Genomic DNA, 14,684 nt, shown 5'->3' with positions numbered 1-14,684 from the left:
GGAGCTGTGGGGACAACAGGGACCAAGATGACAGATGAGCAGGGCCATGTCCTTCAGTGCAATGGAAAAAGAATACCAGAATAGGCCCTGGCCAGTTGGTTCAGTGCTGGAGCGTCAGCCCAGTGTGTGGATGTTCCAGGTTTGATTCCTGGTCAGAGCACACAGGAGAAGCGACCATCTGCTTCTCCACCTTTCCCCTCCCTTCCCTCCACTCCCCTCCTCTTCTCTTCTCTCTCACCCCCTCTCACAGCCAAGGCTCTATTTGTTCAAAAGAGTAGGCCTCTAGTGTTAAGGATGGCTCTGTGGCTTCCACCACAGGCGCTTAAAAAAAAAAAGGCTCAGTTGCTGAGCAGCAGAACAACAACCCCATATGGGCAGAGCATTGCCCCCCAATGGGTTTGCCGGGTGCATCCTGATCAGGGTGCATGTGGGAGTCTGTCTCTCTGTCTCCCCTCCTCTCACTAAAATAAAATAAATAAACTAACAAATAAAAGAATACCAGAACACCCAGACTGGGACATTCTGCAATAGTCCAGGGCATCCACACATGAAACATCTCAGTCAGAGGAGTCTAAGGGATGTGACAAGTGTTATGTGAGATCCTGATGGGGTTCTGGGGCAGAGGCCATTGGTCAACTGAAGAAATCTGAGTAAATGTAGACTTTAGTTATTAATAACATCTTAGTCCTGGCTCATCAGCTGTGACAAAGGTACCACACTGACTGCTGGTATGAACAGGAGGACCAGGTGTGGAGACACAGCAATCTGCATCAGCTTCACAGTAATTCTGTAACTCTGAAATGGCTCTAAAATAAAGTTTATTTTTAAAAATCCAAAACTTGCCATTAAATTTAATTTTCTAGCCGGACCAAGCAGTGGTGCAGTGGATAGAGCGTTGGACTGGGATGTGGAGGACCCAGGTTCGAGACCCCAAGGTCTCCAGCTTGAGCGCGGGCTCATCTGGTTTGAGCAAGGCTCACCAGCTTGGACCCAAGGTCGCTGGCTTGAACAAGGGGTCACTCAGTCTGCTGTAACCCCTGGTCAAGGCACGTATGAGAAAGCAATCAATGAACAAATGAGCAACTAAGGTGCCACAACAAAGAATTGATACTTCTCATCTCTCTCCCTTCCTGTCTATCTGTCCCTATCTGTCTCTCCAGTCTCTGTCACACACACAGAAAAAGTTAATTTTCTAAATAATTTTATTTAAAAAAAATTTCCCATCTCCTTTGGTGCTACCTTCCTGTCCCTCCCTCAAGCACATGTGTATGGTACTCATGCACAGTCCCTACTCAAATGTCACCAATAAGGTTGCCCCTCCAGCCCACCACACATCCCACCCACCTAAATCCCTCCATCATGGGGCAGCACGTATACAGTCACCATGTGCCTGCCCCCTAACCATGAGTTCCTCAAGGACACCCAAGGCCTTTTGTGTGGGCACCATGCAGGAACTCAAGAGACTAGTGAACAAATGATATGGAACAGAGCAGACCAACAGATCCAAGAGAAAGTGGGCAAAGCTACAGAAGAGGTATATACATAGATGGCCTCACAGACGCACAAAGCTCTGGCTCTCTAGCATAATGCACTGATTCAAGTAACAGACTTGCCAGGCCTGTGGTGGCTCAATGGATAAAGCATCAACCTGGAATGCTGAGGTTGCTGGTTCAAAACCCCAGGCTTACCTGGTCAAAGCACATATAAGAAGCAACTATAAGTTGATGCCTCCCACTCCTCCCCACATTCTTTTCTCTTTCTCTTAAAATAAAATAAAGCAAAAGAAAATAACAGAGACGCTCTTACTTCCCAGCCTGTTGGGGTTAGAAAAGTAACTTTTAGTAGTGGTGAGAGTGTGGGGAATGGGAACTTTGATTTAAACGAAACACTGGCTCTCTATCCAGGCCACACAACCCAGAGGAATGGCCAAAGCAGGACTAGTGACACTCATCATCTGCAGAGTTACGAAGCAACCCCAAACAACCCATGCAACAGAGAGGAAGTGGCAGATGGTGCAGCCCTACAAAGCTGTCCCTGCAGGTGGGCAAGAGCTCACGAAATGGTCCCTATGGCTGGGGCTCGACCCCCCCCCCCCCCCCGCCTTTCCTAGGCCTGAATCTACCTTCCTCCTTCTCAGTGAGCAAAATGAAAACAATGTATCCTGAACTCAGTCATGGTGGGGAAAAGTGGGTGAGGAGGTGTTCTCCAGCTCCCACCTCCCCTTGCAGAGCTGTCAGGGAAGAGTAGGTACAAGCAGATGCAAAGCTCAGGTGCATGCTGGATTGGAGACCTCATGACCAGAAGTTCTGGTGGAACCTATGCTGAGGAAATGAAAGGAACCCCAAAGCACCTGCACAGCAAGCGACACTACCCAGTTCCCCGATTTTCCTGGAGTAGACCCAGAATCATCCCTAAGGGCCAGCCCTGATCAAGGGAAATGATCACATGCAGGAGGGAGAAAGAGCCAGCCAGCTTCCTTGGGGTAACAAGATATCCTTCAAATCAGACACGTCCCCCAGAACTGGACACATTCAAGCCAGAAGGGTGGCCACTGAGTCAACACAGGACATGTTAGGCAGCCATCCTTCCAGATAGGCGGCCCAGCACCCTCCAGCTGGGCCTCCCTCCCAGACTCTCACAGAACCCTCATCCAGAGCTCTCAGAAGTACCACTTCAGGACTGAACTTCAACTTGGTTGGAAGTTGATAGGCAGGAGTGAGCACAGCCTGGGATGGAGGGGGCCCATGGCCACTCCCCAGGGGGCACAGGTGTATAATGTGCCAGGTCCCATTTATAAACTTACTTTTGTTTTCAGGTGTCTGGAGAGATCTCAAGTATGAATGATGCCTACCTCTTAGGTGTTGAGTGGTTTTTCAAAAGCAGTCATTATGCTTTGCTGTAAGGTTCATTTTCTTCAACATGCACACTTTGTTTTTGCTACTTAAAAATACCAAGAACAGGATGTTGGTTTTGTGGTTTCATTTGCTGGAACACCAGGTCCTGGTCCTTTTGGTCACTTGCACCAGACACTCCTTGGGAGAGTGGTCAAGGATGCCTGGCTGCAAAACTCGCCATGACCAAAGGCCACTGGCTGGCTCACTGTCTTCTATGAAAGTCTCAAAGTGCAGGACCTAGCCCAGTGCCACCAAAGTGACAGGTGCATTGACACTCACTTAGAACTTCTGGCTTTCTAGAAGGGCAGCGAATAAACAAGGTTCTGGAAACTGGTCAGTGTTCACGGACTCTGAGCAGAGAGAGATGCCACAATAAAGGGTCAGAGCCCAGGACAGGACAGGAAAACTGGCCTGAAGAGAAGCCAGGGCATAGACACTAAAACGTGAATCGGGAGAAGGGGGGAAAATCGTTGAGGGGTATGGAGAAGCAGACCCTCATCAATGGCAGGTAGGATATAAAATGGTGCAGCCACTGTGGGAAATCATCAGTAGGTCCTCAAAAAGTTTAACAAAGACACCAATGACGGCCCTGGCCGGCTGGCTCAGCGGTAGAGCGTTGGCCTGGCGTGTAGGAGTCCCGGGTTCGATTCCCAGCCAGGGCACACAGGAGAAGCACCCATCTGCTTCTCCACCCCTCCCCCTCTCCTTCCTCTCTGTCTCTCTCTTCCCCTCCCACAGCCGAGGCTCCATTGGAGCAAAGTTAGCCCGGGCGCTGAGGATGGCTCTGTGGCCTCTGCCTCAGGTGCTAGAATGGCTCTGAATGCAACAGAGCGACGCCCCAGAGGGGCAGAGAATCGCCCCCTGGTGGGCATGCCAGGTGGATCCCAGTCAGGAGCATGCGGGAGTCTGTCTGAGTGCCTCCTCGTTTCCAGCTTCGGAAAAAAGAAAAAAAGAAAAAAGAAAAAAGAAAAAAAAAGACATCAATGACTCAGCTACTCAGTACACAGGCAAGAGAACTGAAGACACCTGTGTACACAAACCTGTGCACATTGTTCACACAGCAAGATTCACAAAGGCCAAAGGTGGACAGGTGGACACAGCCTGAAGGTCCACCACCTGGTGAACAGATAAACACAATGTACTCTTATCCACCCACTGGAATATTACTCAACCATAAAAAGGAGTGAAGCACTGACACTTGCTATAATGTAAATGGACCTTGAACATACAATGCTCAATGAGAAAAGCCAGACACAAAAGGCCACACAGTGTGTGATTTTATTTATGAAATGTCTAGAACAGTCAAGTGAGACAGGAAGTGGAGCCACAGTTGCTGAGGGAGGTGATGAGGAGTGAGCTAAGGGGTTTATAGAACATTCTGGAATTAGACAGAGGTGATGGTTACACAACACTGTGAATGTACTAAGAAATCACTGAGGTGTCCATGTCAAGGAACTTTAGAGTCTGTGAACTATATCTCAAATAAAAAAGGGAAGTATAGTCATCCCTCACCATATTGTGGTTCACTTTTTGCAGTCTCACTGTATCACAAATTTTTAAATTGTATACACCTAATTTTGTATCGTGGATTTTTTGCTATATCACGGGATTTTGTGGTATATAGGTATTTTTATTTTATTTTTTTTAATATTTTTTATTTATTAATTTTTTAGAGAGAGAGAGAGAGAAGGGGGAGGAGCAGGAAGCATCAACTCCCATATGTGCCTTGACCCGGCAAGCCCAAGGTTTCAAACCGGCGACCTCAGTGTTCCAGGTCGACGCTTTATCCCACTGTGCCTCCACAGGTCAGGCATAGGTATTTTTACATATTTATTATTTTAATTGTTTTTTGTGGTAAAATAAGCATTTTCTAGCCTAAAAAAATGAAAACAACATAAAAAATATTAATTAAAACATATTAAAAGAATATTAAATCAAAATAAAACTGGCAAAACTACAGGGAGGAGATGGCTTCAATATGACTTCTGATGACGTTAATGACCTGATCGATGTCCACTCATAATCCTTGACAGATGAAGACCTGACGGAGATAATGAAGTCAGCAAGTGAAGAAAAGGAAGAAGAACAAGAGGAACTAGGGGTTGAAGAAGAGGAGGTTGGCCTAACACTCGAACACCTCGCAACCATGGTCAGAATGGCCAAAGAACTTCAGTGAGTGGCTCAAGAACGGGACCCCCATATACTTCGTTTGCTGCAGTCCTCAAAAACAATCGAGGGTGGGGCCCTGGCCGGTTGGCTCAGTGGTAGAGCGTCGGCCTGGCGTGCAGAAGTCCCGGGTTCAATTCCCGGCCAGGGCACACAGGAGAAGCGCCCATCTGCTTCTCCACCCCTCCCCCTCTCCTTCCTCTGTCTCTCTCTTCCCCTCCCGCAGCCGAGGCTCCATTGGAGCAAAGTTGGCCCGGGCGCTGGGGATGGCTCCTTGGCCTCTGCCCCAGGCGCTAGAGTGGCTCTGGTGGCAACAGAGCGACGCCCCAGAGGGGCAGAGCATCGCCCCCTGGAAGGCGTGCTGGGTAGATCCCGGTCAGGCGCATGCAGGAGTCTGTCTGACTGTCTCTCCCCGTTTCCAGCTTCAGAAAAATACAAAAACAACAACAACAACAAAAAAAAAAACAATAGAGAGTGGCATGTCGGTTTATAAAAACCTTTTCACCCAGAAGAAAAAGCAGCCCTAGCAACTGCCCATAACTATTTTCCTCAGTCATTAGAAGACACCAGTTACGCCTATGCCTTTAGCAAAAATGAAAGTTATATATGAGGGCGAAAATACTGCGCCACCTGATGAAGCACCTGATGAAGTGGCGCCTTCAGAAGAGCTGTAATGCACTTCTTGGCTGTGCAGTACATTCATCTCATCGTCATCACCTTCATCCTTATCAGTATTGCACGTTAATTCATCATCATCATCATTCAGGTTGTAGTATATTCACTGGTGAGTACCTAATCGAATTTTATGTTGTTAAAATTAACAGGTTTAAGAGCATAGAAAGTGTTTATAAGAGTGTGGGAAAGGTTTATAAGAGTGTGGTGAGGGTTTATAAGGCCTTAAAATATATATAAATAATAATATAAATATAAGGTCGCTACTTCACGCATTTTCGCCTATCACAGGGGGTTCTGGGATCTAACCCCTGTGATAGACGAGTATGTGGCATCTCAATAAAGCTGTTTAAAAGTCAGTGAGGACTGACCAGGCCGTAGCGCAGTGGATAGAGTGTCAGACTGGGATGCGGAGGACCCAGGTTCGAGACCCTGAGGTTGCCAGCTTGAGCATGGGCTCATCTGGTTTAAGCAAAGCTCACCGGTTTGGACCCAAGGTTGCTGGCTTGAGCAAGGGGTTATTCGGTCTGCTGTAGCCCCACGGTCAAGGCACATATGAGAAAGCAATTAATGAACAACTAACGTGTCGCAACGAAAAACTGATGATTGATGCTTCTCATCTCTCTCCGTTCCTGTCTGTCTGTCCCTATCTATCCCTCTCTCTGACTCTCTCTCTCTGTTAAAAAAAAAAAAATCCCAAGGTCACCAGCTTGAGCATGGGATCCTAGACATGACCCCAAGGTCACTGGCTCGGCTGGAACTCCCCAGTCAAGGCACATATGAGAAAGCAATCAATGAACAACTAAAGTACCACAACTATGAGTTGATGCTTCTCATCTCTCTCCCTTCCTATCTGCCCCCCACCGCCCCTCCTTGTTGGCTTAAAAAAAATCAATTATTAAGTCTTATAAAAAAAGAATTTCAAGAATATTTTATTTTAAATGTTTAAACATATCAAGTTAAACAAAATGTAAACTATGGCTCACGAGCCAGATGTTGCTCTTTTGATGGCTGCATCTGGCTCGCAGACAAATCTTTAATAAAAAAAATGTTAAAAATATAAAACATTCTCATGTATTACAATCCATTCATTTCCTACTGCTCATGTTCATGGTTGCAGCTGTCCTCCGGGACAACACCAAATTTTTATTGGATAATGCGTAACGTACACCGGTCGTTGTATGGCTCTCACGGAATTACATTTTAAAATATGTGGCGTCGGCCTAGCGTGCGGAGGACCCGGGTTCGATTCCCCCGGCCAGGGCACACAGGAGAAGCGCCCATTTGCTTCTCCACCCCTCCGCCGCGCTTTCCTCCCTGTCTCTCTCTTCCCCTCCCGCAGCCAAAGGCTCCACTGGAGCAAAGATGGCCCGGGCGCTGGGGATGGCTCTGTGGCCTCTTCCTCAGGCGCTAGAGTGGCTCTGGTCGCAATATGGCGACGCCCAGGATGGGCAGAGCATCGCCCCCTGGTGGGCAGAGCGTCGCCCCCTGGTGGGCGTGCCGGGTGGATCCCGGTCGGGCGCATGCGGGAGTCTGTCTGACTGTCTCTCCCTGTTTCCAGCTTCAGAAAAAATGGAAGAAAAAAAAAAAAAAAAAAAAAAAAAAAAAAAAAATATGTGGCATTCATGGCTCTCTCAGCCAAAAAGGTTCCTGACCACTGCTCCAGGCTGTCAGGGCAGAGTTACACATATGGCCCTGCTTTCTCTGGCTTCCTATACAGGTTGGGTACTTCATCCCATGGGACACCTGCTAGATGGGAGTCAGCTGGGGAGCTGATTAGGGGACTTCCCTGCTTGTTTTAGGATAGCAAAGGGCACAGTGGACAGGACAGTTTCTCTGCTGTCCTCCAAAGCTGAGAGTCCAGCCCTGCTGACCCCAGTGCACTTTGTGGCTTGTGCCCCTCACTTTGCAGGCTACAGAGAGATGCCAAATACCTTAACCCTGGGCCTCAGCTTCCCTGTGTGATATGGTCACAATGGTACCTGGTTCATGGGTAGTGACAATTGCTTGGAAGGGACAGATCCTTAAGACCCCTGGCGATGCTAGTAGCCCAGGACATGAGCGATGTGGGTAGTTGACAGTATGCCAGTAGCCTCGTTAAAAAGCAAAAAGCAACAGCCCTGACCAGATAGCTCAGTTGGTTAGAGTGTCATCCCAATTTGCGAAGGTTATGGGTTCAGTCCCTAGTCAGGGCACATACAGGAACAGATTGATATTTCTCTTGTGCGCACCTGTGCGCACTTTAAAATCAATACATTTTTAAAAAGTAACAAATAAAAGTAATTTTAATACATTTTGTTTAACTTGATATGTTTAAACATTTAAAATATTCTTGAAATTCTTTTTTTATAAGACTTAATAATTGATTTTTTTTTTAAGCCAACAAGGAGGGGCGGTGGGGGGGAGATAGGAAGGGAGAGAGATGAGAAGCATCAACTCATAGTTGTGGTACCTTAGTTGTTCATTGATTGCTTTCTCATATGTACCTTGACTGGGGAGCTCCAGCCGAGCCAGTGACCTTGGGGTCATGTCTAGGATCCCATGCTCAAGCTGGTGACCTTGGGATTTTTTTTTTTTTAACAGAGAGAGAGAGTCAGAGAGAGGGATAGATAGGGACAGACAGACAGGAACGGAGAGAGATGAGAAGCATCAATCATCAGTTTTTCGTTGCGACACGTTAGTTGTTCATTAATTGCTTTCTCATATGTGCCTTGACCGTGGGGCTACAGCAGACCGAGTAACCCCTTGCTCAAGCCAGCGACAAGTTACATTCACCATATCAGGATTACCTGAGACAAGGTCCCTGTGAAGGCTGGGAACCCAAGAGCAGAGCTGCCCTGAAACCCCACATCTTCTGAGGAAGGTTTCTGGATAAGAGGTAACATTTAAGCACAACTTTTTTAAGGCTCTAAGATGAGTTAATAACCAACATAAAATCATTACACAGACTGGCCTGTGGTTGTGCAGTGGATAGAAATGGAACGCTCAGGTCACGGGTTCGAAAACCTGGGCTGGACGAATCAAAGCACATATGACAAGCAATCAATAAACTAAAGTGAAGCAATTCTGAGTTGATACTTCTCTCCCAACTCCCCTCTCTCTAAAATCAATAAGTAAAATCCTTAAAAATTAATTGCACATAATGACATTTTATACATATTTCTACCTTCTATGACCAGGCGGTGGCGCAGTGGATAGAGCGTCGGACTGGGATGCAGAGGACCCAGGTTTGAGACCCCGAGGTTGCCAGCTTGAGCGCAGGTTCATCTGGTTTGAGCAAAAGCCTCACCAGCTTGGACCCAAGGTCGCTGACTTGAGCAAGGGGTTACTCGGGCTGCTGAAGGTCCATGGTCAAGGCACATATGAGAAAGCAACATCAATGAACAACTAAGGTCTCACAACAATATACATATTTCTACCTTCTAAACAGCGACTGCCTACCCCAGGGCCGCCCTGGACCCCTCCATGACCTAGGACAACTCAAGATGACCCAGGACTATTTGGGGCACCCAGCCAACATTTGCGGCGCCTGCCTGTTGCTGGTGGAAGAGGTTCTGAGTGATATAGGTCCAAGGACCACAGGCAGCTCTTTCAGTCTTCTTAGAACATTCTACCAGAACTCTTGCTTCTGGAGGGGAGAGCTGCTGAAAGGACATAAGTCCTGCCCTGCTCTGCCCTGCCCTGCAGGGGGCAAACATAGTGAGTTCTGTGTCCTCTGGCCCTCACCTACTGAGGTGGCTGTACCCCAAGTGAGCAGTGCTTGTCCTGCCCTCAGTGGGGAACCTTCTCTAGCCTAGCACACACTACCAGCCTCAGTCTTTCCTCCTCCATGTCAATATGCTTCTGTGGAGTTTGAGGACATAACCTAGGAGCAGGCTGCAGCCTGGGTCTGGTACACTACTTCATTTGACTTTGGACACAGGCCAACAAGAACTCACAGCAATAAGACTGCTTTTTACCATGACGTGGCTTCTAACTGTGGATGCTGCTGAGCTCCTGGATGAGAAAGGATCCATCCTGAGGGGGCTGGCTCCAATGGGAGAAGACTCTGAAGAGGGGGCCTCATGCTGCCCTAAGTCGTTCTAAGACCCCAGAGAGGATCTGGAGAGGAGCTAGGTGACAGCAGAGCCAGGTGGAGGCACACCTTGGACTGGGCACCCTGTTTACCAAGGAGCCTCATCAGGGCCAGATCCTCCTCACTCCAGCAGGCCACTCAGGCCTCAACTTCCTCTTTGTGCAATAAGGATACAAGGAGGGTGTCCAGCAAGGCTTCACAAAGCTCTCAAAATGGGGAGGGGGGTGAGGACAAATGCAGAGGGGCCCAAGGCTGGGGTCTTTCAGCCCAACTAGGCCTTGGCTCAAGAACCCAGAGCTGTGCCAAAATGGGGACATTGCCTTCAGGGACAGTCCCCACCAGGTGGCTGGAGTTCACAACAGCAAGGACTTCATTGGGCATGACAGAGGCCACTGATAGAAGAGGAAACCCGTTACTGCTGCACCATAGGGCCAGACACCAACCTATGCCGAGATCCTTCACAAAGACCTGACTTCCCCCTCAGGGTTAAAACAAAGGTAGCTGACCCACCCAACACCACGGAGAACTAACTGAAGGCTGGTGATCGCTGGCCACACTGCACCGTGCACCCAGCTCCAAAGGTGCCCCACCTCTCCTGTCCCTAGCCCAGCTTCCTGTCCTGCCTATTCACTGCTGGGTTTCAGGGTCCAGAAAGGATATACCAAAATAGAGACCCAACCCTACCACAACCACAGCGACCAGGAACACTGCTACTCTTGTGGTGGCCTGGGGAAGCATGGGGGCCCAGAAGGGGTGGCAGAATTAACCATGGGACAAGCTGTATTCCAAGGAAGATGTCACTGTTCCTAAGTTCGGCCTTGCAGGAACCTTGCTCAGACCCAACAGTAAATCCCCACAGACACAAGTGGCTCCACAGCTGTCCAAGATGCCTCTCGGCTGGCTTGCTTCCCAAATTACTGGCTGGTGTGCTGGCACCCCCTCAAAGCTAAGATGAGCACATAGGAACATTTTCAGTTTTAAAAAACCTCACCTGGCCCTGGCTAGTTAGCTCAGTAGGTTAAGAGCATCATCCCTAAACAACAAGGTTGAGTGTTCAATCCCTAGTCAAGGCACACACAGGAAGCAACCAATGACTGACTGACTGAGTGGAACAAATGAGTGCTTCCCTTTACCCTCTCCTCTCTCTCCTTTCCTATTTCTTTCTCTAAAAAAAAACATATAAATAAAATAATAAAAATTGAGCCAGATAACTTGTTTGGGTGAAGCCTTGTCCCAGAGCCTAGAGGTTGCCGGTTCAATTCCCTGGTCAGGACACATACAGGAGCAGCTGAATGTTCCTGAACTCTCTCACTCTCTCTGCGCCTCTCTCAACACACACACACACACACACACACACACACACACACACGCACACACACACACACACACACACGCGCGCGCGCGCACCCCCTCTCACCTGCTTCCTCTTACCACCCAGAAGTAATTACTATAAAATCAAGACAATCAGATGGAACCCAAACCAGCAGTTCAAAAAAGTCAGTGTGCACAGGGTTGTTATTACAGTGCATGGACACCCAGAGCCAGGTAATGAGATGCCCATCACCATCTGCTTTAGAGAATATAGAGGAATTGGCACCAGACACGAAGCCACTTTACAAGAGAAGGGCTGACTGCCAATGGTGCACGGAAAAACCAGACCTGTGCCATTGCCTAGTGACGGGGTGGAGTGTCCAGTCAGTTACTTCTAGACAGCTTCCCCACCCTTGCAGTAGACACAACTGACCCCCTCACCTGGGATCAGGCCCACCCCAGCACTTGAAGCAGCCCTCCCATTCTGTTCCTGAGAGGCAAGGACACAGAACCCATGGCGGGGGGGTTGAGGGAGGCAAACACCTGGAGAATCCAGGGAGGCCCCTGAGCACAGAATTTGGGGACGCCGCACCAAGCCTTAGCCTTAGCCTTAGCCTATCAGTCTGCAGAACCCAAAGTGGTTCCTTTCTCAGAGAACAATTTGTTGGAGAAACAATGAAAAACAGAAACTAACTACTGGCAAACTTCCCCTTTCAAACCTGTGGGCCACGCTCACAGCCTGTTCCTCACCGAGGTGACTCCATCCCCTGCAGCAGCCACCCATTCCCTGATTAGAGCAGCTCCTAGCAGGTGGCTCTTCTCTGGACAGGAGCCTTAATACTTCCCCAATCATCTCACTCCCACAAGCCTGGGGGCCTGTTCATGCCCCACCCATCCCAGCAGGGTCAGAGGACCCAGGGAACTAGAGCAGCACCAGATGGAGCACCACCAGATGGACATGCAGCCACCCTTCTGGAGTCCCAGACACTGGCCAGGCCTGGGTGCCCTTGTGGAAGAAAATGAGAAAATGCCAGACTCCACCTACGCGCAGAAAACCCTCCAGGGCCATTTTCTGCAAACAACGCCTGCCCTGGACATCACCTCAGGTTTTCTCTTACATTCACAGCCTCTAATCCCCAGAAGGGAGTTGGGGCAGAGGGAACGGGGTAAGCGCTGTCTGAGGCAGGGTAGAAATCAGTGGGTCACTGTGAGGTAGCGCACAGACCTCCTACCACCCCCAAGGGTGGGGGGATCTGAAGTGTTTCCAGAAAACAAAGCCAGTGGTAAAGCGAAGCCAGGTCGCGACCAGAAGTTCCTGAGCAGCCCTTTAACAGGTCACTCCAGATAAGGACCCTCCTTGCTGCACACACCTTCCCCACCCAAAGCCCCCTTCCCAGCTCTCCTCCCAAAATCTTCAGGACCATAAAGGGAAGGGAAAATGTGTGCCGCTGTGGAGAGAAACAATGAGACCAGTGAGCAGAGGCGGGGGTCCAAGGGAAAGAGTTGGACAGGTGTGTATCATAGGGAATGGGCAGGGAGCTTGATCACTAGGGAGAGGTGGAGTGGGACTAAATGGACAGTGGGGGCAGTAGGGTCCGAGTGAGGAGTTATCGGGGAGCTCAGGGTGTGGAGCGGAGGGATCAGTGGGGGCAGCTGGGCCTGGAATGTGGGATCAGTGGGTTTGAAAGGTGGCAAAAACTAAGTTTAGGGGTCACTGGAGGAGCAAGGTCTAGAGTGCAAGAAGAAATGAGTAGCAGTCTAGGAGTACAGTGCAGTGGAGTCGAAATGTGGGGGCTCAGGAAAGCGTTGGAGCAGGGAGTCTGGACTGCGGGGTTAGTGGGGTGGGGGTTAGCGGGGTGCAAAGTGTGGGGGTCCACGGGTTATACGGGCACAGAAATCTAGGGTACAAAGTGCGGGTTAAAGGGTTAGCGAGATCTGAGGTATGAGAGTGGGCGGGGTATGTGGGTCGGGTGGGTGTAGGGGCGACCGGTCCCGGGTCCGCGGGGTTGGGGCCGAGGGCCCAGCGCGTGGCCGCAGCAGCCGGCGAGGGTGCGCGCGTCGTTACCTCTCGGCCTCCGCCGTGGCCGTGGCCCCGCGGCCAGCCGGCCGAGCTGGGTGGCCCGGTCTCCCTCAGCAGCGCAGTGTGGGCCCCCGCTCCGGGCCCCGCTTTCGCTCCGGCGCCCGCTTGAGCCCCCGCTCCCGCACTGCTGGCCTTCGCATGTTGGGCGCGGGCCGTCCCCGCCGCGCGGGCGCCCGGCTCGCCCCTCTCGCAGCGTCGGCGCGGCCCTCACTTACGCCACCAGCGTCGCGGGGAGGGCGCGGCACGTACTGCGCGCGTCGACGTCACAGAGTGAGGTGGGAACTAGCTTTGCGGCAGCTGGCAGCGCCAACGACGGCCGCCGCGCTTTGCGGCCAGTCCTGGGTAGTCAGGTCGCTATCCGCGAAGCCATAGAAGGCGTATGGCTGCGGGGGCGCGTGCAGGAGGGGCGGGAGCGGGACTGCGTCTACCCCTTGGGGGGCGGTTCTCCCGTCGGCCGCTCAGGCTTACCCCACCGTTGCCATGACAAGGCGTGGGGGCCTCCCCGCCGCGCTTCAATGACGTTACGGTCTCGCCACCTGACGTCACGACAGGGCGTTGTCGGGGCGTGGTCAGCGCCGGTATTGGCTGGCTTCCGGAGCTGGCGGCGGGAGACGGGCTGGGTGGGACCCGGAAGGGTAAAGGACTCCAGGACGCCGTGTGGCCGGACTTTGCGGTGTCCTAATAAGTGTTGACGTCAGCGAGGAGCAAAGGAAGGCTCAGCTCGGACTTTGTCCGCCGTGGGTCACCCAAGGCAGCGGGCCCTGCACGCAGCTGGCACTCAATGATGCCCACTGCCCAGAGGAGAGGAGGCCTGGGGAGGGAGTGGCTAAGTACTCGCGGGAGGCCCTACTCCACCCAGGACAGAGCCTGGAGAAAGGATGCCTGCTGCTCCGCATGGTCTGCGTGCCTCCTGGGGGCGGGGGGCATTTTAACATTGAAGACGCATCCATTCAAGTATTTATTAAGTGCCTGCCATCGACTCTGAGAATAAAATGGTGAGCTGAACTCTTGGCATCGCTTGCTAGGAAGACCTCAGTACTGGAGGGAAGTGGGGACAGGACAGTAAATAAATGGACACGGTGGTTCTAGAGGATGTTATAAAGTAGCGCGACGCAGAGTGACTTAGGGTCGCACTGTAAAGGCTAACGCTAGATGTGATCAAATGGGAGGAAAATTCCATAGTCTCTTGACTATTGTCCCACTGACCAGTAGCCAGATGGAGGGTACAAAGAAAAAGTAGAGAAGGAGAATTAGACGGGAATGGGACGGTGGAAAGGCAAGGGTTTGTGGCCAAGCCAGGCCCTTGCAGAGAGGTGAGCTTTAAGGCCTGTTCTGCCCCAATCCTCCTCCTACAGTTCCACTTTCAGTGTCACGGTCGCCAGGAAGCCCAAGTCATATGTCCCCTGTTATCCTTTCTCACTGCATCCTGACCCTCTCTAACCTGAACCTTACCATAAAGTGTGTATTTATTTAAAATCAACCTCCT

General features: G+C 50.7%; 1 protein-coding gene across 3 annotated transcripts in view; it reads right to left on the bottom strand.

Annotated features, from left to right (window-relative positions):
• The window catches only part of CSNK1G2 (casein kinase 1 gamma 2), a 29,493-nt gene extending 15,838 nt beyond the window's left edge, over positions 1–13,655 (bottom strand). Inside the window, exon 1 of one of the 3 annotated variants that reach the window (XR_010746192.1) lies at positions 13,184–13,655. The gene's annotated coding sequence lies outside the window, so the exon portion shown is untranslated. The remainder of the gene's footprint in view (positions 1–13,183) is intronic. The other 2 variants (XM_066342613.1, XM_066342621.1) reach the window with 2 other exon arrangements.
• Between the last annotated feature and the right edge of the window lie 1,029 nt (positions 13,656–14,684).

Source organism: Saccopteryx leptura, chromosome 1 (genome assembly GCF_036850995.1).
Source record: "Saccopteryx leptura isolate mSacLep1 chromosome 1, mSacLep1_pri_phased_curated, whole genome shotgun sequence".
NCBI lineage: Eukaryota > Metazoa > Chordata > Mammalia > Chiroptera > Emballonuridae > Saccopteryx > Saccopteryx leptura.
Note: the sequence above shows the minus strand (reverse complement) of the source record. Positions and strands in the feature narration are given on the sequence as shown.